The sequence below is a fragment of the Peromyscus maniculatus genome, chromosome 4, assembly GCF_049852395.1.
Source record: "Peromyscus maniculatus bairdii isolate BWxNUB_F1_BW_parent chromosome 4, HU_Pman_BW_mat_3.1, whole genome shotgun sequence".
NCBI lineage: Eukaryota > Metazoa > Chordata > Mammalia > Rodentia > Cricetidae > Peromyscus > Peromyscus maniculatus.
The window spans coordinates 57,369,598-57,392,413 of NC_134855.1; the positions used below are offsets into that span (position 1 = coordinate 57,369,598).

Sequence of the window (22,816 nt, forward strand, 5' to 3'; positions counted from 1 at the left end):
ACCTGGGAGGAAAATTCCCACCCTAGTTGGAAAGTTTAGTTGTAAAGAATGAATGCAGCATTTGCCACACTGTGGAGGAGGGCTTGCCAATTAAAAAGAAAACAAAATTAAATTACTTTTTAAATTAATCACATTTTGAAACTTGTTGTTTGTACATATTTGTTATGAAAATGAATTCTAGCAAGAGAATTTAGTTTTAATTTTTTAAGCGTTCACAAACAAAAAAGGTTAGCTCTCAGCAACAAATAAATGAGAAGTTGTCCTTATGGCAGATGAATTCCCATAGCCAGGGGAAACAATGAGATTAACTGCTGAGTTCCTTCATTCATTTTCTTTCAACAGTTCATTGCCTTTCATGATTACTTCTCTGCATCTCTAGAGAAATTATAGTTCAAATGTGCCTAGATTTGAACTTCACCTAAGTGGATTCACATGCTGCTTTCTGTGATTTGTTTCCTCTGCATGGACTTGTGCCCTGTGAGTCATCTCTGTCCCAAGACGTTGGTGTACATAGTGAAACTCACCCATTCACTGCATGATTAATAACCATCTGCATAGGTCCAGCACTTCATTGTTGTGGACAAGCTCTTCTAACCTGTACATGTCTGTAGCTGCACAATTGTGGAAGCTTCTCCAGGCTTTGTACCCAAGGATGAAATTGCTGAGCCAGAGGTTATTTGTTCCATAGCCGCTTTACAATTATCCAGCCACAAGCAGTGGATGAGAGTGTGGCTGCTCAGCCTTGCCAACACTTCATATTTCCCAACGTTTAAAAGTCTTGGCAAAACTGAATACTAAAAAATGGTATTTCATTGTGGTTTAAATAGCAAGTTTTTGATCTCCAGTGAGCCTACTTAGCTTTTCCCACTTTCTCGTGCTCACATGTCTTTTTCTCTTGGTATAAAGATTTTAATTAAATTTAATTAAATAGGCTAGATTCTAATCCTCTGTTATTTATATCTTTTTCAAGTATGCTACTGTATCTCCCGCTTTTGTGGCATATATTATGAATGGGCACATTTTGGCTTTGTTTTTCATTTTGCTTTGTGGTACTAGGGATCTAACCCAGGCTCTCATGGGAGCTAACCTGAGCTTCACTACTGAGCTTCTTTCTCAACCCTAACAAGACCCTTGTTATTTTGATATAGCTACCATTCCATCATGATTTGTACTATTTCTTTCTTATCTTAAGAAAGTTGTCTTTATCTGAAAGCTTTAAGAGAATTTCTGTATTTCTTAAGACTAAACTTTCACCTTTAAAGCTTTAATCCATTTAGAGTTAATAGAAGGAAGAAATCTATTTTTTTTTTTTTAGTTTATCTGGATAACGATCACTTTCTTACAATGCATCTTCTTAATATTCAGAGAACAACTATAGGGTGATACATTAAAATAAATCTTTCAATGATAGGCAAATTGAAGAGAGGAGGACTCCTATAAGGGAAACAATGTCTTTGTTGAGTAATTCATCTTTTCTTTATTATTTTATAATGGCAGCTTGTTCACATGTGGGACATACTTATTCATATCACTTATGAATATTGCACACTGTGGTATCATTTACTTGTTAAAACTGAGTACTTACTGTATACCAGGCAGCATTTCATACCCTGAGGACACATCAGCAAACAATAAGTCTCTTTGTGTGTTTGTCTCTCTCTCTCTGTGGTTTACATTATAGACAGACAGACATAGTAAAAGATTAAGTTGCTATGAAGAAAGTAAGGTAAAGAAAAGGAATAAGGACAGTGATGGAAGTGGAGTAGCATACATTGCTGCTTTATGTGGTGACTCCTCATTGGTAGATGCTATTCCAGATGAGGAACACAAAGGAACTGAAGTCACAGAGCATAGGCTCCATGTACAGCCATATCATTCATGTCATCAACCTGGTGTCCATCCCTGTGTGAATATCGTGGTCTGAATTTCTATAACTTCATATAATAAACTCAACACACAGAGTCTTTTACTTGTGACCTCTAAGTGTTCATTAACTTCTCACTTACATTTCAGGATCTATTTATCAAGTTCCAAATCATATTTAAACAACAACAAAAGCTTGAGCTATGGTTTCAATGTATTCATGGTTTAGCTTGAGGATAACTGACAGCTTTATATCACCAAGTCTTCCTTATCCAGTCATGAACATACAGCACATCCTTCCATCTCTTTAATGACCCTCCATTCTGCCTTCAGCTCCAGCCTTATTTGCCTTGCCACTCCCTGGTGCCAGCACACTCCTGCTATCCTTAATGACTTTTCGTGTCTCAAAGTCACCATGCCTTGTGCTCCTCCACCTTTGTACAGACTGTTCCGCTCTGCTGGGAACACCCTCTGCCCTCTCCCTCCTCCCACTGACCAACTCAGACTCACTGTTCCATGCTGGGTTAAGCCTCTTCTTTAGAGAAACTTGACTAAGAGAGCATCCATTTTCTCTGTCCTGATGACCCCTGTTCTAGTCACTGCTCTAGTCGGATGTGAATGCTTATCTATTTATGTGCCAGCAGTAACCTAGCAACATCAAGACAGGGACTACATTCTGTGTCAGGGTACTGCGAACACCTAGTTGATGCTCATTAGATAAGTGAGTGTTGACATCTGTGAGTTTTTATGCAGCGTGGGTATCACTGTGATGACAATTACTGCCAGAGTCCAGAAGAGCCTGAGCCCCTGAGCACTTGGTGTTTCTGGAATTTTCCTCCCTTAGAGCTGGTTTCACATACACCTCCAGAAATTTACCACTCCTTAGAACATTTTGTATATACACCACATTTCTGTCAAATTACTAAAGATCATCCCACTTTATGCTTAGGAATTGAAGGATTAAAATAAGAAGTGCTTACATTCAAAGATGAAGGTGCTTCTGGAAATATTTGTGTGAGACTGGAACCTATTTCAGACAGGATGCTTTAGGTGGTAACCTGCTCCTACATTCAGGAAAACTTCACAGGCTGGTTCCACTATTGGAGATCTTAGTGCTAATGAAGAGGACATCCGGAGTTTAAAATGGGTGCACAACAGAATAAATATGAAATAATAGCCTTATTCTATGGGGTCATATGGTAAGATATAAAGCTTCATTCATTGGCATTTCTGACTAATAAAAGAGAAAAGCCCCTTCTCTGAAAGGTGTGTCAGCAACAGCAGTCACTTGTCTTTGTTGTGTGTTAGTGGAGTCTGTGGCTTCTCTACCACTTGCTGGGGGCTCAGGGCTTCCCCCATCTTATCAGTGCAGACATGCTTTTGTCCACTAAGAGCTTGCAACTTGGACTTTTCTTCTCTCCTCCTTGAAATGCAACTTGATAGAACTGTTGTCAGTAATCACACCCCTACCATATTCACTTTGGTGGTTAACATCTCAGATTATCAAAGACAGCTCTGCAAAAATTGACAGAGTCAAGATCCAATCAATTCAGAGAGTTAATAGTGTAGGTGGGTTGGAAATTCTCAAAGACCAAACCTTGTAACCTGTAAAGGTTAAATTCAATGCTAAGAAACACTCTACTTGAGAAGGGATTGAATACAAAAAACAAAGGTAAATGAACACATTCCATTTAACCATGTGTTACAGCCGATAAAATTATCTGAGAACCAATTGTTCTTAAAAACCAGGAAAGAAACCAAACAGGTAAGATCTAGTTCTTCTAATGCTTAAACACGCATTCTGTTTCTCCTTAAGGTAGCACTAGCTCTGAAAGTGCAGGCATAAAGCATAAAGACTTGATGAGGCAGCTCTCATGCAACAGACCTCCAGCATGCCCACACCAGGGGGTAAGCAAACAACTTCTAAGACAATGGAAGGTAACCTGGAGCCAGAAGAGAGAGAAGGATCAGAAGAAAGACAACACAGTCCTGGAAGTGAACTTCAGGAGCACTGGAGAAGGTGCTAACAAGGCTTCTTTCCCTGTGCAGAAATCACTGTGTCAGTGTTAAGGTGAAGCCAGGGAGCTCCTTGGTATGCTGCATATGGTGTAAGGAGAGCGGCAGATCCCACCATGTTTATTGAGGATGCCTGGTATAAGCTTCCTTACCCAATGTATTTGCAAAACAAATGTTCAAAATCAGAATTATGGTCTAATGCAGTGGTTCTCAACCTCCCTAATGTTGGGACCCTTTAATACAGTTTCTTCTGATGTGGTGACCCCCAACCATAAAATTATTTTCATTGCTATTTAATAGCTATAATTTTGCTATTGTTATGAATCATAATGTAAATATCTGATATACAGAATTTCTGATATGTGACCCCTGTGGGGGGTCATGACTCACATGTTGAGAACCACCGATCTAATGAGACTTGAAGAACCTCTATGGAAATTGCAGCTGTTCTTTAAAACAACTATCTTTCCTTGTCTACTTGTACTCAGAAATACTGATCACACACACACACTATAAGCTTACTTACACAGTGACACTGAAGTCAAAGCCTAAATTTTCTTGAAGTCTCTGAAGCTTCAGCCTGCTTCTTGGGTAGATTCACATTGCTGTTTAGGCCTCCATGAAAGGAACTCTGTGGAAGCAGAAATAGGGAGCTGCCATACAGAGTCTGTTATCTTAGTAGAAATAGTGCTAATCTGTTGGCCCTGGCATGGATCCTGTTTTATTTGAAGGGGTGACTTTTTTTTTTTCTGAGAAGGAGGAACCCTTTTGCCTGGGCACATGCTATAAATGTTTTTGTTATATTTTGTCATTTTCTCTCTACAAAAAAAATATGTTATAATTCAGTTAAATACATGTGCTTAAGAAACACATTTAAATGTTCAATTCTAAGGAGGATAAGAATTACCTGTTTGGATGAGAGTTTTGTTTCTTTCAAATAAATGTAGTCATGACTCTATCTTAGCTCTTTGGAGAAAAGCCACTAAATAAGTGCATGAAAGCCTGCAGTTCTTGCCTGTGTCTGTTTTATTCTTTGGATTTTCACTGTTTGATGACTGATTCTTTCTGTGTACCTACTGATCTATTCCCACCCTCAATTTCCCAGCCTCCCAAAACTCCAACAGATTGATTCCAATGGAAGAAAATGCAAATCTAATGAGATATTTGTATCTTTGAAAACCTAAGTCAACCTTGAGACTGTCAAAGAGAGAAATTACAACTAATACATTTCTGAAGTCAAAGTAAAAGTGTCATTTAAAATAGCAACCAGGTTCATGAGTCTAGTCCTAATTCTCTACTTGTATATTCACAGGAACATATTTTTTCAGTTTAACTGAGAATAAGGAAGGAAATTGAAGCTCATACTTCACCTAACTTCCTGAATGTATACCCATGTTTTCCTTTAAGACCATATGTAAGAAGCACTGCTTTAAAGGCTATGGTTAAAAAGTCAGAGACTGTGTGATCCCCAATCATTCTCTGGCATGGGTTATTTGAATGTAAGTGCATATAAGATAGGAAACACACCATAGATCACACATGGTGAAACCTGTGGGTATGTCATCAGTGATACTGATGCCTTTTATGATTCCTGACAGACTAGAGGTCTAGGCTAGGATTTTTTATTGAAATGTTGTGTCATTTTGCAGTCTTCCCTCTACTACAGAATAGAGGCTTTCCTTGAAAGAATGCAACAAAGGACCACATTAGTCTTGCCTTTCAAAGGGAGGAAGTGAGGCATGTGGCATTCTGACACAATGGGACAGGTAAAATCGCTTCTACAGATGTGCAATGGCAGTAGCTTAGATCACATACTTGGGTGCTTATTCTCCATCCAGTCTTCTGCTATCCCAGCTGAAGCAGCACTTTCCATCTCCATAACTCTGGGCTCCCAGTGTGTAAATGTCCAAACAGATGTATGAAATAAAAATGAAAGGCTTCCTGTATTCCTGGAGCTGATAGAAGAAAGGTAATTTATAACTTGACTCTGGGAACAGCTTGAAAGTTGGTCATAGAAAGATAATTTAACACGATCCACTGAGTATATAGCATATCCAAGCCCTTCTGAATGAGTTTCATTTCCAGGCAGTAAAGCCCTGCAGAAGAATTTGTTGCAAAAGTTTACAATTCTATGCCTCCTTTGGTTTTACTAAGACCACCTATTTCAGGAACCAAGAGGACTCATTAATAATCAAGTTCGAGGATGGAATGATGAAGTCTGATTTGGTTGTATTGTTGTTCTTTGCTATTTAAAGAGGCTCATTAGTTTACTTTTAATTTCATGTTTTTGTTTTGTTTTGTTTTGTTTTGCCAGTCCTTCACAAAACCTCGTTACACAAGTTGTAATCTCTGCAGGTCATCTCTGTATCTGCATCAATACAGAGGACATCACCACTGACAGTTTAACCTTCTAAAGCAGTGCCGTGTGTGCATCACGCAATATGCCTGTGACTAAGCTTCATCATCATCATCATCATCATCATCTTCCTATAGGTGTTATTACCTAGGTGAGGTGCTGACAGTTCAGTTAGGAGGGAAATGGGAAGTGAAAACACAGAGGAAGGAGGGGTTGTGGTCCTTCAAGGAAGTCTAATCCAGAAAGAGAATGGTTCCTCATCTTAGGCCTCTGTCATTGTCCAGAGCCTCAGTGATTCTATGGCCTGGCAGCATATTGGAAGGCTGAGTCTGTGTCTGTGTAAGTTCTAGGCTGCTGCACAGCACACCGCCAAACCCACTGCCCTTACCACCAAAGACTTACCTCTGTGGTCTGGGCTGCTGCCTGAAGCCATGTTCATGTCCAAGGGCCCTTCCTCCACTGTTGACCTCAGCCCTCTCTCACACCTGGCACCACCATCAAGTCTCCAGTTCTATCTCTCCACAGCTGATGCACTGCTCTTCTCTTCTGCCTTTCCCACCTCTCCATCACACATTGTTCATTGTGGTAGCACCTGAGAGGTGGGGCAGGGGCTGGGGGTGGGGCAATGAGGCTAGGGGGTGGAGTGGGGGCCAGGACAGGCCAGCCTCTGTGCCTGTCCATGCCCACATAAGCCTTTTTAACTATTTAAAATAACTTTATCATTTCAGGACAGTTAAAATTCATTCACTGCCACTCTTCATTATAGGACTGTTTCTTCTTCCCTCTCTGTCTCACAAAGCCTGACTGGGCAAAGTACTCCCACTGACCACATGGGAGACTCAATGCTGAATCATTCCAAAGGGTAGAGAGGATGATTAAGAGCTGACCACAAATTAAATAAGCAAGAGAAGTCTGAGTCTGAATTGAAAATGTCTGCTGCATTTTCACACTGGAGCCTGTGTACACCATGTATGCTCTATAAAATCTTCCAGGTATTTGCAATCCACAATGGTAATAATGTTCTTAGTCTTTGCAAAGGAAATTTTAAAACGTTCAAATATTTTACTTTTAGTGAATGAGTTATAGAAGTGCATCATTATATTGATGTTGGATTTTTGGAATCTAAAGTGTACCAGAGTAACCCTATTGCCAGTTAAAACTAATAGTAACACAAATAATAAGTTGTAAGTATTAATAAAATCTTAGTGTAAAGTATGAATTTGCATTTTGACCTTGTTATTACTTTTTGCCTCTCCTATGTTGAAAATGTTCAGTAACTCACTCAGTATCTTATTATCTTGCTAGGTTTATTTTTGCCTGTGTTTATCAATCACTGTTTACCTGATATTATCCTAAGTGCTCCTCAAAGACCACATGTGTTTAGTTCTTACACTGGTCCCATGAGCTAGGAAACATTTCTCCCCATACTTTTTAGACAAAGAAAGCCCACATTCCTACCCTTATGACTTTCCTATTCCAGGACACTGGGTTAGCTATTTCATGAAATCTCTGAAGTCAACAAAGCAGTGGCATCAAGCCATGATCTGAGTACTCCTGTGTCCTGCAGCTAATAGATGGGTCACACAGCAAGAAGACATGGAGGTATTGTACTAAGTAGAATGTCACTGTTTTGGACAGAGCCACCACCTTTCTTTAGGCATCTCATAAAAATCAAAATCATATTGGTTAAAGTGTTATAAATTGAAGCCAAGGGGATCCCTAAGTCCCAGTTTTCTCAATATAGCAAAAACAGCTAAGAAATGTGGGTTAATTTTTCCTTGGGTCTGAAAACCAATATGATCTAATATTAAGAATATTGGATCAAGAAACAGGGAAATAGGGTGTTAATCTCTATAAAGATTGAACAGATCATTTTTCTCATCTGGATTCACTCTGCTCATCTATAATTGTGGTTCAAAAAAAAAAAACCAAAAAAACTCATTCATACATTTGTTCAGTCAGTGAGTCAGTCAGTCACTATATAGAGGCTCAGAAATTGCTTGTTATGACCAAATCTTTGGTAGAACTTTGACTATCAAGGCTATAGGTGACAGTTTACTCTATTTTGATTCTTATGACTTAGTGGGTGTAGGGGCAAGTTACTAGTTATTACTTAGGCTCAACTGAGTGGTCAGGGTAGCAATAAAAGTGTACATAGTTTTCTGTGGCAACATTTGGAAAAGGGAGCTGGCTGAGAGAGGAAGGTATGGGGAAAGGCATTCAGGCAATGCTTCTGGAGATGAGTATGAAAGGAGAAAGTTCCCAATAAGTTGTCCAGATAAACACAAGCACAGGGAGTGATTGGAAGAAAGTGAAAGAGGTGTTCCAAGAGTAGATAACACCTAGACCCTAGGGAGAAAAAGATCTGTCACTTGCAGATCTTCAAGGAGCTAATGATGACTGGAGTCTTGCAGGTATTGAGCTGAGAGTGTCCACACTTGTGTGGGGAGGGCAAGCCTGGGTAGGGAAAGTGGAGTATAAACATCTACAGAGTATGAATATCTCACCTCCACAGCAGTGGGGAACCTGAAAAGAGTTATATAGAAAATCAGTATTTTAAAACAGCACTCTGGAAACTGTGGAGAATAATTTACAGTAAGCAAACCTGGAGGTAGGTTAGGTAAGCCAATGGTTCTTGAACTTCAGTGGGTAACAGAATCCCTCTCAATTATTGAAACAAGAAGGCAAGTCTGCCACACCAAGGCTTCTGAACAGGAAGGTCTGGATCATGGCCTGAGAAAATGCATTTCTAGTATGTGGTCCTGATGCTGTGGTACTGATGTTACCCACCCAGTAAACAGGCAGAGAACCACTGTAGGAGGCAGCATTGGTAGTAAATTCAAACTCTACAGTTTTCCCCCAGGGACTTGCCAGTTTTGCTTCAAAAGCACCTGTCTTGTCATGAATATATGTTTTATGCAACCTGCTCATTCTAGCCAGAAGCCTTTTTATTAACATAATAGATGTCAGTTCATAATTTGCGTTAATTGTTGTTATTTGTTTTAATTAGGTTTCTTATCTGTTTCTATTTTGTTTTTAATGAAAGCCCTTATGAATTGCTTTTGTAATAATCTGGAACTCAAGAAGTGAGACATGTTGCTGCAATTAGCCTAAAATCCAATGGAACTCATTGTTGAATGAAAAGGACTGGCCTTTGTAAAGAAAAACAAAATTGTGCTGATCACTCTAGTTTGGAAAAGAACCTAAAGAAAAGTTTGTTTTTTGTTCACTCAAACTTATCTCTACAATGTTCCTGTGATGTGCTTTATTTGATACACCAGAGAAAATTCTCAAGCTTTGATGCAGGATATAAAGCAGATATGCTAGCACACTTGACTAAATCCTTTGTCTAAACTGAAACACAATAGAGCAATTGAAAGCTGTCATATTTGGGCTCAGAATCTAGAAAGGAAAATTTGTTGGAGGAGGTGAAATCTTGTCTGTTTTCTGTAGATTAAAAACCTAATATTTCCATTTTGAGGCTAGAACAACAAAAAGGTCACATCATAAGCTATCTATAAATCCAATGATCACAATGCCTTTCTTAACCTGTGTATAAAAACAAAACCAAAAACCCAAAACAAAAAACACCCTAGCAAAGAGAAGCTATGCCTCATTAGAAAATAAAGTATCTCCATTAACTTGGGAACAAAGTTGCATATCTGTCTCATTTTAATTGAAACGGCAAAGTTCTGTGTTGTTTTTTCATCAAGATGACAGTGAATTTGTAAAACCATCAGGCTGTTTATATCTCAGGAGTAGACTACTTTCAATGCTGAATTATTTTAGCATCATAGAATCTGTTAGTGTTAAGACATGTAAGAAAGATTTTGTCAAAATAAAGTCAATTTGTAATGATTTTTGTGACTGTCTTGTGCTAATTTACTTCTGGTGATTACCCAACCTCTCTCCTTCTATGGCATGCCTGTAATACATCAGCGGTTCCTTTATCTCAGTATCAAACTTTCAAAATGCTTAGCCTCATTATGCTTGCCCAGAGTGTCCCAGTTGTGGTTACTAACGTCATAGTTATTTGAAAATGCAGGGATGTGTCCATGCTTCTGAAAAATTTTGGCCACACGCATCTTCTTAGAAGGTTAACTGCAGCCAGCAGAACCAGTGAAGGTACTAATGAAGCAGATTCCATCGACTCAGGCATTTTCTCTCTGCATAGTGACTCGGTGTGTGAACTCGAGATGGGTTTCAGCAGGAAGGGATTGCGGCATCCCTGAGCAGTGGGCCATAATTATAATTACAGGTGTGGCACAGACAGCAGGAGAGGGTGAGCTCATAAGAAACAAAGATTTGCTCTGCTGGATCATCTATCTTCACTGGAGAACAAAGAGCAGACGAATAAATAAGGGAGTTACCATGTAAACAAATTGAGCAACCACCAACACACAACAGAATGCATGTTCCTCAGCCAATATCTACACGCCTGTCTTACAGGAAGCTCTTGCCTTTCCCTGGTAGAGGTAAGTGCTGCCTTTCTGTTCCCTCCCAACCTCCAGTGGGTGGACAGGGGCTGATTGCATAACAGCAATGGAGTTAGGTTCCTCTAGTCTTTCACCATCTCCCCCTACTCCAGTCTGTTTCACAATCATCACAAGAGGACAACACAAGCATTGACCTTGAATGAGAATGTTCAGGCCTCCTTGCTTTCTCAGCTAGAAAGAGGACAGCAAACCGTTCTTGTCCCTTTTAGAGCCCAATTCTAAAATGTTAGGCATTGCTTTCTTTTTCTTCAGACAGCTCTCTTTTAGGCCAACAGCAGATTCAGTTGGGTTTTAAGCTAATTGGAGCAACAGGCTTTTACTTCTTCATTTTCAGATTTTCATAAAAGCAATTTGCAGGGCTAGGAGCCAATTTTCTACTGGAAAAGCAAATCAAAGGAGTACTGCAATTATGTAAATGATTAAAAAAAATCACTGCAACACAATCTCTTGTTTGCCTACCTTTAGGCAGGGCAATTACACCCCTAGCTCCCTTTTCTGCTGGGCCCTCAACAATTGGTTTGCCTGTAGGCTGGGTGGTGAAGGGCAGTGCTGAGGTTCCCCAGGGATGGTGTTCTGACACAGCCAGAGGAAGATCAGGAGGTGGATTAGAAGCCTTTTCAGGCTGGCAAGCTTTTGATCTAGCATTTGTAAGCTAAGAAGAGCAAAGTTTACAGGAAAGCTAGAAAGGAAGCTTGAAAAGAGTAAGAGCGATGTTTGCCCTGTTTTAACTCTTTTTATTGTGTGCCTTAACCAAAGTCTTAAAGCAAAATAATTTCCTTCATATCAAAAATTATTGATAACATGAAGGTGACTGCTGCTGAAACGGTCTTGGGTATGGCATTTGCTAAAGTAATGGGAAGCTCTACCACATGATGGATGATTCTTTCTTAGAAACCTGTGTGGAAGGGCTGAAAATAGTCAAAGTAATAGGCATATAATTATTTTATTTCTCGTGTTTTAATGCATAGAAAATTGCTTTCCTATATCACTTTGCACGTCTTATTTTGGCTATCAGGAACTTGGTGGTCAGAGGAGAAAGTTCAGTGTGTATCAAGTGTAGCTTGGTGAAAAAGAGATGGCAGGAAGCACAGCCTTGACTTCATAAGGAAGAGAATGGCTGTATTATCCCTTAGAGGCAATGGACAAAGGCAAAAGAGAGAGCCAAGGCCCTTGACAGCTCTCACAGATGAGTCATTGACAGGCTAGCTCCTTTCTGTAGGGACCTTTTGTTTTCCAGCAAAAATCAAGCAGCTTTGTGGTTACAATTTGCTTGGAGCCACCCAGAAAAGAACTAGGGCCTGCTCTTAGTGAGAAACACACTTGAAAAGGTGGAGCTGGAGTGCATGTCACATAGGGCTACAGGCCTGGACTACCAAAGCCACATGTGCATCACATCTCCTTAGAATATCAAGGCTCCAGGGAGTAGAAGATACCCAAGTCTCCTCATGGGAGGAGAGCACAGATATAGGCCTCTTTGAGACATATATATATATATATATATATATATATATATATATATATATATATATTTCTGTTAGTACCTGACTCCAAGTGGAGCAAACTGGATGCCTTGTAGTACCATCCCCAAGCATTCACACTTGTAACTCATCATCCACCCAGGGGAAAGCAGAAAAAAGTAGGTGAGGGTATGGGGAAAGAGAATAGAGTATACGTAGAGGCTAGGTGTTGGGTAGGGGTGGGAAGGGTAATGAATGTGAGGCAAAAGGACAGTGTAGGTGGGATTCAAAGACTGGGGGGCTGGATTCACAGTGAAGGAGGAAGCTAAGGACCTGCTAACTTCTGGGATTCCCAGTGGATGACACAGCTTGTCCTGCAGCAGGCAGGGTTTAATCTAGCAGAGTAATTCTAAAATGTAGCACACAGGGTGGCAAAGGATTTAGCAAAATATCATAGAAGGCCTCAGAATATAGCTCAGTGGTAGAGCACCTGGCTAGCATACCAGAGGCTCTGGGTTTAGTAATCGGTGCCAGGGTGATGGTAGTTCTAGAAGAAAGGAAAGTCTGGATGAGACATCGTAGATATTAATTGAATATGAACAGCAATTAGCAGGCAGCATTTTGACAGAGTTATAATAATATTGCCCGGGGGAGATGTTACAAAGGGAAGTGTGCACATAGAGCTGCCTTTACTAGAACCATCAGAGTGAATGGCCAAGTGAAGGTGGGTCCATATGCCCTCATATGCCACGTTTCTTTTCAAGTGCTCCCTTGACTGTGAACAGTAAAGGCCTTATGTATGCGAGTCATTAGTTTTCCCGATAGGAGTGCTTTCACAGGTGTGGGTTTCAGTAGACAAACACATGAGCAGTTCAGCACCAGCCCCCTCATTTTCAGTGATCACTGGATTAGAGCCAGAGACAACTCAGTATCTGGAATGATGCAAGAGTTGATTTGCAACTGTCATTAAGGTCTCTCTCACTTGAGAGATTCCTGGAGGCAAAGTCTTAGTCTGAACCTTTTCAAGGGGTGCTTTCTCGCATTTAAACTTTTCCTTTGCCCCACTCTATTTCTTTTTCACTGGCCTCAGTGGCCTAGAAATTTCTATTCAAGGTAAAACCACACTAAGTACCTGTAAACAACTTCCATCCTCTTTCATCAGCAATGTCCACAACATAATGAACAGGAAACAGAATGGTCTCCCTCACTATGTTGAGCTGCTGCTCATGTTTCTTGGACCAAGCATTCAGCTATCTCAACTTTCTCCATGATTCTGCTGATAGACGCTGTTGCTGCCATCCTACTACAGAGCTGAAGGAGCTAGAGACAGGAAGGAAAGAGAGACATAGTGCTAATTCGAGGGCAGAACGAAGATCTGAGGCTAGCTAGACCCACACATTTGAGTGTGATAAGTTACGAAAAATTTTCCTTTCTAAAGGATAAAACGGTGATAATTTTGTTAGCTCTCAGCTTAAACTCAGCTCCTTCTCCCCTAACCTTTTCCTCTAGTGAAAAAGTAGGACATGTTAGGAATCAGTACTTTAAGCCAGAGGTGGCTTTATTATTCCAATTACAGCCATTAAGGCCATTAAACCTGAATAACAAATAATAATAGTAATAATAATAATGTCTAATAATATACTACTGTATAAGAGTAATATTTTATACTATTTATATGCTTATACTGTCTGAGGCTGGGTTTTGTACTGGAGGAGGCCTGCAGAGAAATCCACAGATGCTACTCTATTGGGGAAGTGTTTATATTGACTTTAGTATTCAACTGATACTGACTTCACCTTCTGATTGTGTTGAGAAGCTAGGCCCACTCAGAAAGAGGCAAAGCCTTTAGAAATGGGCCATTGGCTTCCTGACTGTAAAAGATATATAAGGACACCTTTCCTTTCCAACTGGCTATCTAATGAATCTCTATCAGAGGGTGAATATCAAACATCTCCATTTAGGGGATGAGATAATTAAGGACTATTAAAGTTTAATTACTTGTCCTAGGTTCCATGAGAAGGCAAATCCAGAATGCCATTATGTAGAGTGTAAAGCTTCCCTCTATCTATGGTTCATAGGCAACAACATAAACCTATCTTTTTATGCTCCTGAAGCCATTAGGCTGTCTTTCAGATATAGCGGTATTTTTGTGCTTGAAATCTAAATCTCTCAGTTTTAAATGAACAATTGCAGGATTGTTGCAGGCTTCCTGCTTCTTCATGCCTTACCCAGTCTTCCTTGTATGAAAAAAAGCTTTCTACATAAATATCAAATAATTGGATTGTTGAGGCAAGCCCTAAAGGACTTTTTATTTCTGCTTTTAATTTTCAGTATGAAGGAATATCATATAATATTTTTCAAATAATAAAGGAGTTCTCTTAAAACAAATAAACAAAAAGACCTTCAATGCTATGATTGTCCTGGCCTTTAATAACAGGACTAGGTGGGTGATGGCAAGAGGCCTTTAGGATATGCCTAACGAGCCCTTTAAGCTTTCATTGTTACCTAGTCCCACAAGATCTGTCATGTTTTATTGGTTTTTCTGGTTAGTCATTGTATGGTTTGGCAGCATAGTAGAATTTCACATTTTTGGAAACAATAGTGTGGACAAAGATTAGGTTTTTCTTTCTGCTATATATAATTATATTTGCTCTGAGTGTTCAGAAAACCTACCCTATATCCAACCAGCTACATAGTCTGTCCCATACCAGCCCCATTTTCTTGATCAGGGGTATTACATTCATGACTTAGATTCATAAACATGTTGGGTAGAAAGGTCAAGGCATACATGGTGGCGGTGGTCGGAGGGGAACACTGGGATTGTAGCATGGAACAGAAGGTTCAGGGGCATTCATTCTAGAAGAGACAGATATTGCTGAGGATGATTTGACAATGGCAAGTCCATAGTATGTTGTAGCTAGCTATTTCTGTGTGTGGCACATGTGTATATGTGATACAAGGCTAATTAATTCTTTAGCATACTGGCTATAAGCAGTGAACATTGGTACATAGAATGTGTTCGGCATAGCATAGACCCTCAGTAAATATTAAGAAACCAAATTTAGAGTTTTTAATATGATGTTTCTCTTTCCTTAAAGAATTTTTCCAGTCATTCAAAAGAAAACCACTCAGTAAAAAAAAATCATTTTTCTCTACTTCTTTCTAATTTATGGAATCACAGTTCAAACTGAGTTTTAAAATGTAAAGATGTTTTAAGTTAAAAGCTAACTCAATGACTCACTAGTACCAATATATAGTTAATCTACATATGATTAGATGCTAGAAACAGAAAAATGTGCTATGGTTTCTAAAAAAAAAAACTTACTTTCATAGTTGTAGGGAGTCCTTCTCTGTCCTGCCAGCCAGCTCACAAATTACAACAGAGACAACTTATTAATTATGAATGCTTGGTCAATAGCTTAGCCTTGTTTCTAACTAGCTCTTATAACTTAAATCAACCCATTTCTATTAAATTATGTCCTGCCATGTGGTTTGTAGCTTGTTGCCTCTCCTCCTTCATGTCCTGCTTACTCTGTGTCTCATGGCATCTCCTTATGATTCTTCCCAGCATCCTCTCTGTCCCAAAAGAAAATACTGCCTAGATATTGGCCATTCAGCTTTTTATTAAACCAATCTGAAGACACATCTTCACAGTATACAAAAAGATTATTCTATAACACATAGTATTTGAAAGGATAGTTTACTTTTGATACTTTAAATCATATTTAAAATTTAAATTAAGTGTTGTGAGTGTGTGTGTGTGTGTGTGTGTGTGTGTGTGTGTGTGTGTGTGTGTGCCCGCCCAACATGTGGTACTTGTGGAGGCCAAAGGTTAATAAATATTAGGGTGCGTTCTTCAATCATTTCTTGGCCTTATATTTTAAGATAAGGTCTCTCAATGAATCTAGAACAAATCTGGCCAGTGAGGCATCAGAATCCATCTACCTGTGACCACCTCTAAAGTATTAGGACCACAGGCTGACACAGCCACATAGGTTGTGTATAGCTGCTGGGGATCCAAACTCAAGTCCTCATGCTTGTGCAAGCACTGTACCCAGTGAGCCATCCCTAGTACTAGTGTTGTGAATTTTGGGTTCAAGTCTTTTATTTTGAAAAAGAGAGTTAATCTATTCCAAGGAAGCCAGGGCTTCTGCTTCTTGTTTGACTAGTGACCAACCATTGTTTCTGTTTTGTGGGTTTTTTATTTTGTTTGTGTTTACTGTTTGTTTTCTTTATACTCATCTACTACTTGTTGATTGATGTGAGGACCTTGAGCAAAAATGAACATAGAGGATACAGTGTATTTACAGCTCAGCAGTAGAGCATTTGACGCACATGTACAGAGCCACAGACTTGATAGCCAGCATCACACACACACACACACACACACACACACACACACACACACACACACATTTACTGTGAAACTAGTATTTCCTGGCTTTTTTTTTTAAATAAGAGTAACTCTAATGCTAAACACACAAAGCATGTTAAATAACTCCTTAGGAATTAGGAATGAGTTTTAGAAGCTTTTCCCAATGTCTGGTATTTCAAACCCTATTAAGATCTCAGCTGCCATCATCAGTTAAAGAACCACCAGCCTAAAAACCTAGGGGATGTAGCATCCATTTCAACTTGGTCATATATCTCAGCATCCCAGAACTAGCTCAAATGCTACTTAGAATGCTAACCTTAAGTCTTTCCTTCATTGCCTTGAAGATCTAACATAAACAGACCTGACTGATTTATAGCCACATCACAACTGCCTGGTCATCATATCAGTTTCAAGCTGTGTAAAGGTATGCTGAACAGTAGCTGGGCAGCCTCTTATAGACAAGTCTTCAGAAGGAGACTGGATGTGAGCTGAAATAATGTATCAGAGCTGGATTGAAGTTAGGACAGGTGAGGGATGTGTAAGGAGTTAGCTGGTGTCTCTGTGCTAACAGATACACATTTGGCTGTCCAGTCTAAAGAAATCTCTAACGATCTGTCTTGAATACCTAAACTTATCATTAAGAAAAGGCACTGTTATGTATGTCTTGAAACTAGTGGGAAAAGTAACCTTTTCAGCCTCATGTGCTCTTCAGTTTACTAATTCTGCATTATCAACACATTTCTCAAGATTTCTGTTACATTTTTTTTCTGGATATCCTGTATTTTTTACAAAAGTATTTAAGGCAGCTTCTAAAATTATAATGGACATATTTCTTTGTATATATTTATGTTTATATGGATTTCAAGTCTCAGGATCCAAAAGCAGGATGTCTTCAGTGTTGCTCCTTTCCTTCCACAGGCAGGACATGTGTAATAACATGAGCAGCAGGGATGCTCCACTCTGTATTGACTGTGTGTTGGCATTCCCAGCATGGTAATCATCAGGAGGCATCTGCTACCTGAAACTGGGCAAAGCTGCCAGACCAGCCCCAGGCAGCACCGTACACCCAGGAGTGTTGTCAGACGCTCTTGATTTCACCACCTCTGGGTGTTCACCAAGGAGCGATGCCACCCAAAGGTACGAGGCTGAGCAGTAATTGTTAGGTGTCGCCTTCTGCTGGGAAATAAGATCATTAAGAGTCTGCTTTTGTGCCATTATTTACAGACAGAATGGGAAATAACAACCCTTAAACTGGACCACGCTAGGCCTGGAGAACATCTGACTTTTTAAAGTTTTGCTGCTTAGCATGTGAGATTGCAGTTTGGATGCATTCCAAGGATCCACAGCCAACTTGGCTTTGACACTCAGAGTCTTATAGGCCAACCTGGACCCCTTCAGAAAGTGATTAGCATTATACAGTCTGAAAACTTCAGGCCCTTGTCTCCCCCATTCCGTTTTCCTTTACCATTATGTTGCTTGTGTTCATAGCTTATTGGTGCCAACAGAAATGTTGGCTGGTAAGTCAGGAAAAACACAATCAGTCCAAAATGAAGCTTGCTAGTCACAGTTGAAAGATTTGGTATGGAAGGAAGTAGGTTTTCAAGTGAATGTCAACAAAGTGTTAGTTTTATTAATCTGTAACATATTTGATATTATTTCTCAAAGAATACATCCTACTATGTTCTCTTATTATAAATGTGTCCAAGTCAATCCTTTCTATAACAACCCATGAGTAAGCACTCCCTCTCCACCTTGTTTCCTTGCAGTATGGTCCTAGATTCATCGTTCTGTAAAGAAGAGATGCTCTACTTGCTTCTTCTAATGTCCTCCTGACTTTCTCTTCCATCAATCTGATGCCTCAGTTTCCCCCAAGTTTGCCAATGCCTTATCAACTGAAAGCTAGTGAAATTCAATTTTCAGTCTTTATCTTCTGGGCCTTTGCTGTATTTTATGCTGTGGATTACTTTTTCTTTTCTGAAGCTTTTCTTGATATTAACAAAGCTACATCCCTCCAACTCTCCTTACACTATCCTGATTATGTTTTGCATGAAACCTTTTCCACCTACAATATAAAAGTAGCATTCCCTTCAGATATGCCTTCTACATGGTGTTCTTCTGATTCTGGCTGCTCCTGTTAGGGATAGGCTGAAGGGTTCCACATTGTTAAAATGTATGTGCTGAAAGTGATCCTGAGTAGAGAGGTATTGGGAGGTGGGGCCTTTGGAGTGGAGCCCTCTTAACTGTGCTTAACATAACCCGAAAGCTACCTTGCTGCTTTTACTAATGGAAGACAGACAGAAGGTCGATGATAGACCTTGACCAGACTCCAAGTTTTCTGTCATGTTAACCTTTCAATTTCCAGTTGCAATGAATTTCTGGTGTTGATAAGCTACCCAATTATGGTACTTTATTACAAAAGTCCAAGTGGATTAAGACAAGTTCCTTTCTATTGAGGCAATAACTACTTGCAAATGATTCCTTTTTTTGCTATTTCTCTTTCTGGACCTATTAACCTACCATTTAACTATCTATCTATCTATCTATCCATCTATCTATCTATCTATCTATCTATCTATCTATCTATCTATCTATCTATCTATCTATCTATCTACCATCTACCTGTAGCACGAATCTCAAAAACAACCCAGGGCCAAGTATTGGGGTGAACACTGGAAGATCAGAGAGACAGAACAAGCCACAGCTTTCTCAACTTGCCAATTCCTCAGCTGATCCCGTTTCCTCAGACTGGAAGCCTCTGAGTCCTCATCCAGAATGAATCTCAGCTGAACTGCTGCTAACAGCCTAAAAACTTAACCAGCTAGTTCCTGGTTTTCATGCCTTATATACTTTTCTGCTTTCTGCCCTCACTTCCTGGGATTAAAGGCTCACTTCTTGGGATTAAATGCATGAGTCACCATGCCTGGCTGTTTCCAGTGTGGCTTGAAACTCACAGAGATCCAGATGGATCTCTGCCTCCCAAGTGATAGGATTAAAGTCATGTGCGCCACCATTTTCTGGCCTCTATATCTAGTGGCTGTTCTGTTCTCTGACCCTAGACAAGTTTATTAGGGTACACAATATTTTGGGGAACACAATACCACCACATCTACCTACCTACCTACTTATCTATCTATCTATCTATCTATCTATCTATCTATCTATCTATCTATCTATCATCTATATCACTCACCTATCTACCATTTGGCTGGTATCAACTTTCAAGCTTTGGATTTCCAAATTTCCATTCTTTCCTATTAGTCATTGCCGCCTAGATAGCTCACTGGTTTCTCAAATGTCCCTGGCTATGTTAAATTTTCATCTTTTCCTTTTCATTGTCCCTTAATATTCTCTTCCTTTATTGATTTCATTAGACTTTCATTTTGAACTTCATCAAACATCTGTTTTACATTCCTTAGCTCATTTATATTGACCGTCTTGATTTTCTGGTGAACATTTCTTAAATTATTTTGTTTTCTCCACTCCTGCACCTTACACCTAGTCTTTCATGTCTTGCTGGGATTGATGTAGTGGTTCTAAACTGATCTTTCTCCCTCTAGTCTTTTCTTTCAGATCTTCACTCCAGAATGTAATCTGAAAGATCCAACTAAAATGTAAATGTGACTCATGCTGCTTGCCTGCATGAGTCTCTTGAATGCTTTCACCACCTACCCTATCTGGTAGCATTTAAGATGCTCAGTAAGCAAAGGATTCTCCAAAAACGGCATCACATTGTGTTTTTCCCAACACTCTGCTGTATTCTAAGTTTCTTGCAAAATTGCTTATTGTTCATTATACCTCCAAGCCTTTTCTTTTTTCAGTGTGATCTCATATTCTTAGATTGTCTTTTTCTTTTCTGTTTATCAGTAACTACTAATTCTTTTAAAGCTCAGGCCTAGTATTTTATGTGTTAGGAATTTGTCATCAAAACCCCAAAGCAATATCACTCTTTGTTGGTGATTTTATAATGCCATGTCCACAAATGGTATAGTGCTACACCAACATGTTTTAAAATTTGAGGTTATCTGTCTCCATCATTTAACTAGACTTGAAAATCAGACCATTCTTGTGTTAGTAAATACCATGTTGCTTTCATGGTATCACACAGATGATAGCTACCCAGCAATGTTGTTGACTGTACAATATAGTGTTGACTATATGTTGACATGTATGTTAAGTCATTTAAGTTCCAGTATTTGATGTATAACTGCTAGAGCTTTCTGTCCCATATAAATTTTGCCCCAGTGCTATCTACTTAAGTTTCCTTAAGAATTAGAGACCATAACAAACCTTTATACATTGATAATACTAATTCCTACAAATGTTGGCTTCTCTTTCTTAGATAGCTAGGCCTTTTCAAAAACTCTTATTTTATTTCTTACAAAAAAGACTTGTGTGTTCTCTGCCATCACCCTGGAAACCCCTGTGAAAAAGAAAAGTAATTTCAATGCACACCTACACCTCGCTGACATGCCAAGTTCCTTCAGGGATGACAAACTGCCAAGCACCAAAGCACTGTAACTTGTCGGCCTCAGTGAATGAGAGGAAGAGGTGGTGTGGAAAGAACATCCTGTTTTGCAGGACTTCAGTAACTCAATTGTTGTCATCTCACATTATTTTTTTTTCTCGTTAGTGCATCTGTTTAATCTTAAACTGCCCTTGATACTCCATGGTTGACTTAGATCACTGAACCCAGCTGGGGCAAGGAAGCTGGAGCATGAGGAAGGAGCTAATCGACTGAACTCCTCTTTTTGCCCAGTAGACCTGCCTAACTGGTAACAGCAACACACATCTTCCTGGGACTTATGGGCACTGTCTTCTCATTCCTGAGAACCCTTGAGAGTTATGTTGCTAATCCTGACCTTGTTCTAGCTTTCCTGTTTGAACTATGGTATTTCTAGAAGCATTTATATTTTAGAAAGGAGCTTATAGAATTGGGGAACATCAAACAACGCAGAGGCAAGTTTTCATTAACAGCAATACTTGAAGTCTACAGTTGGAGGGTTTCATTAGCTATTTGAGGACCTAATGTCTACCAGGTATGTTTGACTTGCTTTTCATATGTTCTCTACATCATCTGCCTGAAAACATTCTGAAAGGTAACCCATTTCTTATATGTGGACACAAAGACTCAAAGAACATAAGCAACTTGCTATAGAATTGACAAGCACCTAAACTCAGATAAAATTTGTTTATTTTTCATGGCAGGTTAAGTATTCTAAAGTATCTTTTTCTTTTTTGATAAAATTTAACTTTTTAAAAATTGACTCTTGGTAAATTTAGACATTTTAAATTTTAATAAGCTATACCTTGAAAATACTGAATGTATAATTTCAAATTCTTGCACAGAAACCAAATTACTATCAGAGTCTCAAATATAAGAATTTGACAACTGCTGTCAGTAACTTATAATGAATATTACATGTAATTAAAATCCAGTGTTTATTTTAAGACACAAATAGAAGTAACAATTTTTACCCATAAGGAAGGGTGAAAAGACATGTTCCTTGCATGGGTCGTATAACCTGTTTGGGTTGGTTAGTCCTATGTTTGTGACAACGGCTTAGCAAGTTGAGAGTGCTTATCTTTATGGCTCTTCAGTTGAAATTGATTTTAATCTAAGAAATAAAAAGATTGGCAGACTGCTGTCTTCGCATTGCTTGGATACTAATGAAACATGATTTTATCAAATACACAAGGAAAATGTCTTCAAGAAGACCTTGTTCTCAAGATCATTTGACAATTCTGTCTGAGGCTAAAATATTTTCTAATAAGGGAAGAGATGATTTACCTTGTTTGAGAAAATAACATGGACTTTAGTCACTTTATTTTAATCAGAACTTTAATGTAAACATTTTTTTGCTATTTTTCTCAGGTTCATAATTATCTTCTAAAACATTAACATTAAAATGTGGTTAATTGAACTTTGCTAAATATTATCAGCCTTCAAGCACTTTTAGAGGAGATGTTCTGATCATGAGCTTATGTATTCCCTTAAATTAAAAAAACAAGCCACTGTTTATTCGGAGGATAACTATTACTTTTGGGTTATGTCATAAATTCCCAGAAATATGCCGAAGTTGCCTTTTTGATGGAAAAGCAATATCATAGCAGTATATGTTAGATGCACTGAACAGGGAGGTACATTTTTAGAGTGTAAGCACTAACAAATTGTATGATTTAAATAGAACTTCTGAGTTTGTTTGAACCTTGCTGTGCTATATAAAAACACAAAGGAGGCAGTGAAGCTGAGCTG

At 39.0% G+C, this 22,816-nt stretch overlaps 1 protein-coding gene across 1 annotated transcript in view; it reads right to left on the reverse strand.

The window, feature by feature from the left end:
• LOC107400146 (uncharacterized) overlaps positions 1-22,816 on the reverse strand; it is a 143,705-nt gene that overhangs the window by 19,345 nt on the left and 101,544 nt on the right. The window contains exons 6-8 of the mRNA XM_076568402.1: positions 6,638-6,827; positions 5,695-5,834; positions 2,374-4,510 (exon numbers count right to left, since the gene is read on the reverse strand). The gene's annotated coding sequence lies outside the window, so the exon portion shown is untranslated. The remainder of the gene's footprint in view (positions 1-2,373; positions 4,511-5,694; positions 5,835-6,637; positions 6,828-22,816) is intronic.